Genomic DNA, 10,630 nt, shown 5'->3' on the forward strand with positions numbered 1-10,630 from the left:
GCACGCTCATGTTGGAGTCCCTCGAATTTGCCAAAAAATTTGGCTGCCTCTGTGGCTGCCGTTTGTCGGTCTCTCTCGGAGTCGCGACTGATGTTTTCTATGTCAACTTTGGCTTGGAGCACCCTGTGGTATAGGTCGTCCAACCTTTGTACTAGGTTGGTTCTTAGTTCAGGCACCGTATCCATGATGGGCCATAATCCGTCAACCGTCTGTTCAAGGGCCGCAATGCGGTCCCCATAATTCACCATGGTTAGAAATAGTGGTAATGGCAATACATTCCCTCGTCTGATGTCGAGCCTAGGATCTGATACCAACTGTTACACGGCACCTTCCTGAGATTCCTTGGAAGGGCGACGTAAGGCTAAGCAACTAATGTCAGTACAGTTACTGTCCGCCAACTGAGGCCCCCTCCGTACACTAGACTAGATTGTCAGTGTCGTACAAGAAAACCAATGTCAAGAGCAATTGAGAGAACAGAAATGAGAATTGAGAATGAAAGAAAGCTTGATTGCATTAATAAAAGCTATTATAGAAAAGCAACACGGTGTCGAGGGGGAGAGACACCAATACAGAGAATTGTTTGCTTTCTAGAAAGTTTGATTGCTTGATCCCCCTAATAGTGCTTAAAAAAAAATAAACCAAAGTTACAAGACTAGATTAACTAAGCTAGAGAAACATAATGGAAGTACATGAAATAAAACTACTCTAAATTTACAATGAAATTGACTTAGTTTTCTACAAGGCAGAAAACAGGTCTGTTGGCAGCAACTTTGTCTTTCGCATCAAGGTCTGCGTGCGCGGTGCTGTCGGCGTGTGCGACACTATTTGGAGTCCTCCTGCGGCTGACCGCTGGCAAGGCATCAGGATCTGCGCGCCCGACATTGTCTATGCGTGCGGCGCTGTTAGCATCATCATGAACTGTGCGCCTGGCATTGTCTGTGCGCGCGGCGCTGTTGGCATCTGCCAGCCGCTGGGCACTGGCGTGGGCTATCGGTGGGGCGACAAAGGCACATGCACTCTTGTCACTTGGCGCTGCCGAGACCATGGGGCCAACCATGGCGCTAGGCGTTATGAGGCTTGCCAGGACGCCATGAGGTACATCCAAGGGGTCATGGGGCATGGCTGGAAGCCGCCGATGACAGATTATATGTTTTCCTAAGTTATTCACGTTGAGTATTGTATAAACTAAATCCCTGATTACTTAACTTTCTCTACGTATAATTTACATCACATAAAAAAGAAGGAGGATTGGGGATATCTCTCCTACATTAGGCATGCACAAGACAGAAGGATCCAGTGATGAAGCATGCAACTATATGTTGGCAAAGAGAAGGGGTTTGAAACTTATTGCAGCAAAATCAGATGGAGAAGGGGGTGAAAGTAGGGCTGTGCATGGATCGGATCGGATCGAATTTAGCACATTTCGAATTCAGATTTCGGATTCTACAAAATGCAATTCGAATCCGATCCGAATTAATATCGGATCGGATTTTAAAGTTTGGATCATATCAATATTTCGGATTTCGGATCGGATTATTATGCCTCAAAGTTGCAAACTCATATGTATATTTTCTTTGTAAAAGAGGCAATACAGTAAGAAAAATTAATGTTTCTGCAATTATGAGAGTACTATGGTACCAATATAGCTAAATTCAGCAATTGTAAAGGTAATAACTTGGAGGAAGGAAATACTGACTATCCGAAATTAAAGTTTAGTATTTATATATGCCCTAATAATTTCAGATCGGATCGGGTTAAAATTATACCAATGCGAATCCGATCCGAATATACAAAATTTTAATAAACATAATTCAAAATCTGATCCGAAATCCGAAATTGAGCGGATCAGTTCAGATTTCGGATATCCGATCCAAATGAACAGCCCTAGGTGAAAGGGAATGAAATTCAAAGGAGGATTAGTGATTTACTAGAACATACATTGCTATGAGGCTATGTGGAGGAACAATAATTCTTTTCCTCACAAAGTAGAGAGAAACTTTGCGTTAGTTCTTTGATTATGGCCCGATCAGTTGTTCGATACAGCAAAATCTAAACTTTCTTTGATTATGGCACGAGCAGTTGTTCGATATAGCAAAATCTAAACTTGCTTTGTGGCTCTTTTCCGATAGCATATCAGAAACCAGTTGAATTCCCTAATGCAAATGTCAGCACTTAGAACACACGTTCAGTAGCTGAAACGCCACACTATTATATCTCCTGTAGCATACGAATTGAGGAGCCTCTACATGATAGTAACATGAAGTTCAAAAATCTAATGCAGAAGTTACAAAAACAATGTTACATTTCATGAATTGTAATCTCATACACCGTAAAAAGTTATGCTTTGAAAATCTTGCAATATTGACATTACACAACCATAAATTGGTTCTTTCAAAGACGAAAAATCTTAAGCTTATTGTTTACCTTGGTCCCGATAAAACTGAAGGAAATCTTGAACTGATAGTGGCTTCCCTCTGTTAATTGCCTTCCCTAACTTCAGGTATGTTAGTGAAATTATAATCTAAGTCGGTTTCAACAGTCACCAAACCTTCCAGTACCTTTAACCACCAATGACATGGAAGGCCTCGAGAAATCGCCCTGTAAACACCATGCAGCGATGCTCATCATTTCTGTCGCTGCTTCTTTGTGGAGCAGCATATCCTCGTCGTTTTTGTCAACCATATCCATGAGCTGCTGTTGTTCCACTTTTCTTCTAAAGACACTTAGGAAATGGACATCTTCTTCATCAGCTTGGGACCGATCCAAATTCTTTCGCCCACACAGAATTTCCAATAGCACAATTCCAAAGGCATACACGTCAACTTTCTCAGTGATTACTGAGCTCAACCATTCAGGGGCTAAATATCCTGGTGTTCCCTCGTTCTAGTCACAACTTTGCTTTTGTCTTTCTCAATTAGCTTCGACAACCCAAAATCAGATATCTTAGCATTGAAATACTGATCTAGAAGGATGTTTTGTGGTTTAATGTCCAAATGAATTATCTTATGGCTGCAATCCTCATGAAGATAAGCTAATCCTTTAGCAATATCTGATATTATACTTCGTCTTGTCTTCCATGTAAGCCTATTTTCTTGCTTTTCATGAGAAATCCACCTATCCAACGATCCATTTACCATGTACTCATAGATCAGAAGCCTGTCGCTTTTCTCCACGCAAAATCCAATGAGTTTAACCAAATTGACATGGTGAATGCCACCAACTATGTTTACTTCGGTTAGAAATGAATCCTTTACTTGGCCTACACCATCCAGATGTTTCACAGCTATTTAGTGCCATTACTCAGTTTTCCCTCATATACAGAGCCAAATCCTCCTTCCCCGAGCTTTTTGCTGAAATCTTCTGTAATTATTTTCAGCTCATTGTAAGAGAATCGAGTTAGAATTCCCGGTAACAGTGGTTCTATATCCAGAAAATCCCCAACCTTGCTGGACTGTGACCTCTTTTTGAAAAGTATAAACCAAGTAGTGATACTTAAGATTATCCCCACAAGAGCTGCAAGAGTAGATCCTAGTATCACTTTGACAGGTCTTGATTGCTTTCCTCCAGAAGTGATTGGTGACTGATTCTGCACCTTAAGAAAAACTGTGGTCTTGTCTCTTCCCTCCCCATTGTCCATGATTGAAAAGACTTCGTTCAATAATAAACAGTTTTTCCTTCGAGTCCCATCCCAAACAACAGCTTTGCAAGAACAGTTACTCAGACAGGCCGTTTTGCAATCTTCCAACTTTATCCCCTCGAACCATATGCTTGAATTTAGTTGAAAGTTGACATCAAATGCAAAATATCTGGTGTCACTGAACTCTAGAAGACTATGGTACTGCAAAGAGTCGCAAGTTATGGGTGTCAACGCCGTACATCCAAGATCTGTTTTTCTACCAATAGATGGCCTGAAAAAGTTCCCTTCGTATGGACAATTACATTGCCCGTCACTTGTACATATGCTATATCTTCCACACACCATCGGGTACCCACAGTTTCCTACATCAGATTCAGATGTCCAAACATCAGATACCACTTTCCAATCAAGCTCATACATGTCAAATTGGTATAGCCGTAAATGTCCATTATGCTCAAGCTTCATGAATTGAGCAAAAGTAGACGCAAGGCTAAGGGTATGGCCGTCAAAACTTAAACCAGTATCGTTCGTATAATCTGAAGCATAGTAATACTGATGTGGATTAGTATCTGTGTACGCCACAAGGCTTCCGTTGAGAATAGTAAGTGAAAAGAAACCTTCGCTCTTATTGGATGCTGAAATGATTGCTATAAGCTTCTGACCGGAAACCAAATCCTGTCCTGAAAGCAAAGAATCCGTTGGATGATCAAACGACTGCCAGATTGCGTGATTTCTCTTATCAAAGAGCACGAGATTCCCTCTTTCTGTCAAGTTTAAGCCTGAAACAGATTTGCCAGTAGTATTAGTGGACCAAACAAGAGTACCATCAGAATCTAACAAGACCAAATTGCCATCTCGGCCTAGTTGCAATGTCGTATTGGCTTTCACTGGACGGTTCCTGTTAGCAGACCAAACTAACTGGGGGTAAAGTAGAGTATAATTTTTCTCACTAGCGGTGCTGTTGTAGAGTACTAAGAGTGTCACACCTCCTTTTTGCGCGCCCGCCCCGAAGGATAAATGCGCGAGGGGAGTTTTTCCAATTTAAGTGACAATATTCGAAATGGGATTATTTATTTAATTCAGAGTCGCCACTTGGGAAAGGTTTGGCTTTTGGTGTCCCAAGTCACCGGTTTATCTTGAATCCCAAATCGAGGAAATTTTCGACTTTTCCAAATGAAGTCTGCGAACCAGAAATTCTAAGTAAGGAATTCTGTTGACCCGAGGGAAGGTGTTAGGCACCCTCGAATCCCGTGGTTCTAGCACGGTCGCTTAAATTGTTATAATGGCTAAATATCGGATTTAAATACATGTTGTGACTTATGTGCTTTTATTAAGTTTAAAACCACTTTTATTATTATCATTTATTTTTATAGAATTGCAACGTCGTGAAAATGCATCTCGAACCACGTCACAATCAATGCACCCGTGGTCGTCAACACATTTTGACTCCGTTGAGACATAGATTTGGGTCACATCAATGTGCACCCGTGTTTAAGAAGGTTAAATTATTAAAGGTGCTCCTAAAGCAACTAGTGTATTGTTACTTTTGGGAAAGGCCATGAAGTTTACTAAACAGCCTGTCCTGAATTCTAAATATTTATTATGTTTAGTTGTTGAGGGCCCCGCAATTTCGCATTTTTTATTTGGCGAGGCTCGTCTCTATTTTAGAAAGGATATCCTACAGTGGCTACATTTCTAATGCATTTGTCTTTAAAACGAGAAGGAAAAAGATACATGCTAATTTAATTATATGCTTTGGCCTAAAACGGATTCTTATTAATTTCTGTTTAATTGTTTACAAAGTGAAGAGGCGTCGTACCTTGTGAAACGTGCGAGATTGACAGAATGCTATACTTGTATCCAAACATTTCTCGAATCGAACTTAACTAGACTTATTTAGGCTAGATTAAGGAAATTGAACGCTAGGCATTATTACTAATGGAGATTCGAACGTGCTCCTATATATTGCCTAGCGGTCCTGATAAAAGAACTAAAATAACACAGAACATTATTGTGTAAGGTGGAAATATTCTATCCTATGCATGTCATTATAGTTAAACGGGAATCCAGTCGAAAATTCTATACCAATTATCCATACATTCTACGTATTGTACCATTACATCTTGTACTAACAAACAACTATAAACTAAGATGCAAGAGGCTAAAACTTGATTAAGTATTAACTAACTAATCTTTCGCTACTGAATTACGCACTAATCAATTTATACAAAAGAAGTCAATATACCATGAGCATTACAAAACAGACATCTAAATTTCTTCAAACTCCTTTCATTTCATGCTTTCAAACTATTACAGTTAACACCAAAAATGGGACTCGAAATGTGTACCTGAATGCTGAAATGCAAAGAAGAAGTGAAGCAGAAGAGTCAGCGGCAGCAGATAGCAGAATAGCAGCAGCAGCAACAAAACAAAATAATTGGAGTAGAACCAAAATCCCAGCTAGACCAAATCCCAGAGTGAACCAACAAACAACCAGCAGACTCAGTTGGATTTAGAAGAAATCATGTATTGGACAAACAGGTCAAGACCATTGAAATCAAGACAGCAAGAAGAATGCAATTTATAGTTTTGTCTGTCTGTGTTATCAAACAGAGTTCTTTCCAGTTTTCTGCTTTTCAGAACTGCAACCCTCAATCTCCAAAACTAAATTTTTCTATGTGTATTCTCTCTTTCTCTGTCAGTGTGTGTGTATCTATGTCTATCTTAAAGTCTGTATGCCTGACTTATGTGTGTATGTGTATATATTTTTGCTCTCCTCCTCTTGGGTCTATCTCCCCCTCTCCCTAATCTTTTCTGTCCCCTTTTATATGCCTAAAATCAAACCCTTAACAGCCTCTTTGGACAATCAGAACACCCTCCCATGTGTTGCCTTTCTTTTCAGTTTCTACTTAATAAATAAAAACAAACCCCCATGATATTCCCTTGGCAGGCTTACCTTTTTAGTAATGTTTATTATTTCTGAAACTTAAAGCAGAATATGGGCAGCAGAATGTAATCTGACAGCATGTGCTGTCAAATTACTTTAGACTTAATAAAAACCTTTATGCAGGACACAGGTTGTGCACAATGCACATGTGGTGCATAAGTGCACATGTTGTGCACAAGTGCACATGTTGTGCACAAGTGCACATGCCCTCCAATTCAGAACTGTAACTAAACAAAACAATCCTTTTACATTTTTGATTCAAAATAACAACTATAAGTAAACAAACTCAGTTCCTAATTGATTCAAGCAAATGTTTCCAGAAGCAAATCGATTGGTTATTGTTTAGACAGTTAAAACTAATTGACGACACATGTCGACTCGACTATATTAATCATAACATGTACAATCGTAACCAAAATCAGACATTTAACAGTATCAAGCACATGATTTGAATTGTACTGACTAAGCAGAATTGTACTCAAGGAATCAGTTAATCAGTTCAAATTTGAAATTCAGCTAATTGCACAACACATACATACATACACATTATCAGAACAAGTAGAAGAAGGACTCAATCAAACACCGAGGTTCAGGCAAGGTGGAAAGGACACAGTTGGTAAAATTCAAAAACACAAATTTCACAAAACATGAACAGCCTTTTAAACAACACATGGACAAAAAAAAATAAAGAGAAAACAAAACTTACCTTAAAACTTTGAAAGAAGGAACAGAAAATCAGCTTGTGTTTGAACCGACCCTTTTTAAGGTTGAACGGACTTTAATCGAAGGGTTTCTCAGATGAGAAACACTTCGATTAAGGTCCATTAGACCCTAACCTCTTGGCTTAACAGGCACGGACCAGGCTTGGGGTTTTTAGGTTTTGTGGAAGGTAGATTTGGAACTTGGGATTCCATGGTTAGATTCGGACCAAACCAAGCATGGTTTGGTCACGAGGGGGTCCGGGGATTGTCTGGTATGAATCTAGGGCAGATCGGTGTAGATCGAGTTTTTGCTCGAATCTTCAAATGAAGATTCGAGGACCTAGAGGATGATTCGAACTAAACGGTCTACAGGTCCATGTTCAGGGGGGTGAGATGGTCCTATGGTGTTAAGGTGAAGGCCACCGGCGTTCATGCTGCCGGCTTTCATGGTGAAGAATACAGGGGCGGCTTAGGGTTTGGAGGGGAATGGGATGAGGACGAAGGCGGGGTCTTGGATAGGGGGCAGGGTATGGTAGGGGGCTTATATATGGAATGGGTGGGTTGATCTCAGCCGTCGGATCAATCGAAATCAATGGCTTGGATCTGAAGGCTTAGGAGAAACGGTGTCGTTTCATCTAAAGGGGGTTTGGGTTGGTCCGGGTGGAAATAGGTCGGGTTAATCATGGGTTATGAGGAAGTGATCTTGGCCGTTGATCAATCTGAGATCAACGGCCCAGATCAGGCAAGGTTAAAACGGTGTCGTTTGGGCGTTTTTGAAGTAGGCTGGTCTGGACCGGGGCAAGCACAGGTTTTGGGTTGGGTTGTGGGGTTTGGGCCTCAGCTTTTGCAATGGGAATTGACCCAAACTTAACTAGAAACAAGTTTCAAACCCCTCTTTTTTATTTCTAATTTTTTTTAAACATACAACCTAATTAAACTAAAAACTAAACAACATCAATCAACACTTAATGTATTTATTACACGCATACATAAAAAAAATGTTAAAAGTAGGTAAAATTAAACAAGGCAAACAAATCAGGACAAAACATGCGGATTTTTATGATTTTCTATTTAACAAACCGGATTACGGTTCAAATTACGCATGACATCTATATTTTTTGTATTTTGTTTTGATAAAAAATAAAAATGGGCAAAAATCATAAATAATTAACAAAGTGCCATGTAAAATCCAAAAATTGCACAGCAGGGCCGTTTGTTATTATTTTATTTCTTTTGGAGCGATTGTCTCGTAAAACAAAAATCACGTGCTCACAGCTGCCCCTCTTTGTTCGGAAACACGAAGAGTTTTCGTGCAAAGATAAAGTGAGCGGATATGAGCGATTTTTGCCTATGGACTACTCCGTGTGAAGCATTTTTTTGAAAGATTTGACCGAATCTTTGCTCCGAAGATTTCCTACATATCCTGGCTAAACAGGAATCAGGTCAATGTAGTTCGGGAAGCTTCGGTAGCTGGGACTACCATGGGATTGCAATGCTTGTTGTTACTGCTGTTGCTGTTGTCACCTGCTTTACGGACCGCCTTATTACAACCAAAGAAAAATTGAAACTGAACTAAATACTTATATGCATGTCAACTGCTAGTTACAAGATCCCTATCTATGATTCTTTTGCGACTTGATCATGGGTCTTAGCTGATTTTGTTTGGAGACTTCGATCCGAATCTTGATGCTTGCAAGTTGTAGGTGCTTGTTTAACCTCTGGGATATTCAGTGAGACGTGACTGGCAGAGTTCTGGACCTTAATCAAATCTTGGAATGATCCGCCTTCCATTTTCTCCGGTATCTCGGGACATCTTCTTTTTGTCCTTTTCTTTTTGGATTCTGAGTTGAGATTCATCTCGTGGGTCATTTCGATTCGTGTGGCTCGAGGTTAGACCTGCGAGAGAAAACAAACAAACGAACGAAATTTTCTGCCCCAGTTTCACTAGGAAAATTTCGTTAATTATTCGCTAGGAAGTTCATAAAATTGAGGAAGGAAGATAAAATGCTCAGTTCAGGGTTGGAGCCCTAATACCGAATAGCTGGGGAGAAGTTCAGTTTAGGGTTTTAAAAACCCTAATGCTGACTAAAGGAAAAATTCAGTTTAGGGTTTAAAACCCTAATACTGGTTGCATGGAAAAGCTCAGTTTAGGGTTTAAAACCCTAATGTTGGCTGAATGGAAAAAAGTTCAGTTTAGGGTTTAAAACCCTAATGCCGGCTGAATGGAAAAATTCAGTTTAGGGTTTAAAACCCTAATGCTGATTGCATGGAAAAACTCAGCTTAGGGTTTAAAACCCTAATGTTGGCTGAAAGGAAAAAAGTTCAGTTTAGGGTTTAAAACCCTAATGCTGACTAAAGGAAAAATTCAGTTTAGGGTTTAAAACCCTAAAGCTGATTGCATGGAAAAACTCAGTTTAGGGTTTAAAACCCTAATGCTGGCTGAAAGGAAGAAAGTTCAGTTTAGGGTTTAAAACCCTAATGCTGACTAAAGGAAAAATTCAGTTTAGGGTTTAAAACCCTAATGCTGATTGCATGGAAAGCTCAGTTTAGGGTTTAAAACCCTAATGCTGGCTGAATGGAAAAAAGTTCAGTTTAGGGTTTAAAACCCTAATGCCGGCTGAATGGAAAAATTCAGTTTAGGGCTTAAAACCCTAATGCTGATTGCGTGGAAAAACTGAGTTTAGGGTTTAAAACCCTAATGCTGGCTGAAAGGAAGAAAGTTCAGTTTAGGGTTTAAAACCCTAATGCTGACTAAAGAAAAAATTCAGTTTAGGGTTTAAAACCCTAATGCTGATTGCATGGAAAAGCTCAGTTTAGGGTTTAAAACCCTAATGCTGGCTGAATGGAAAAAAGTTCAGTTTAGGGTTTAAAACCCTAATGCTGACTAAAGGAAAAATTCAGTTTAGGGTTTAAAACTCTAATGCTGATTGCATGGAAAAACTCAGTTTAGGGTTTAAAACCCTAATGCTGGCTGAATGGAAAAAAGTTCAGTTTAAGGTTTAAAACCCTAATGCTGACTAAAGGAAAAATTCAGCTTAGGGTTTAAAACCCTAATGCTAATTGCATGGAAAAGCTCAGTTTAGGGTTTAAAACCCTAATGCTAATTGCATGGAAAAGCTCAGTTTAGGGTTTAAAACCCTACTGCTGGCTGAAAGGAAAAATTCAGTTTAGGGTTTAAAACCCTAATGCTAATTGCATGGAAAAACTCAGTTTAGGGTTTAAAACCCTAATGCTGGCTGAAAGGAAGAAAGTTCAGTTTAGGGTTTAAAACCCTAATGCTGACTAAAGGAAAAATTCAGTTTAGGGTTTAAAACCCTAATGCTGATTGCATGGAAAAGCTCAGTT

At 39.6% G+C, this 10,630-nt stretch overlaps 1 pseudogene; it reads right to left on the minus strand.

The window, feature by feature from the left end:
• Nucleotides 1–2,284: 2,284 nt before the first annotated feature.
• Nucleotides 2,285–6,189, minus strand: LOC104245757 (G-type lectin S-receptor-like serine/threonine-protein kinase SD2-5; annotated as a pseudogene).
• Between the last annotated feature and the right edge of the window lie 4,441 nt (nucleotides 6,190–10,630).

The sequence above is a fragment of the Nicotiana sylvestris genome, chromosome 7 (assembly GCF_000393655.2).
Source record: "Nicotiana sylvestris chromosome 7, ASM39365v2, whole genome shotgun sequence".
NCBI lineage: Eukaryota > Viridiplantae > Streptophyta > Magnoliopsida > Solanales > Solanaceae > Nicotiana > Nicotiana sylvestris.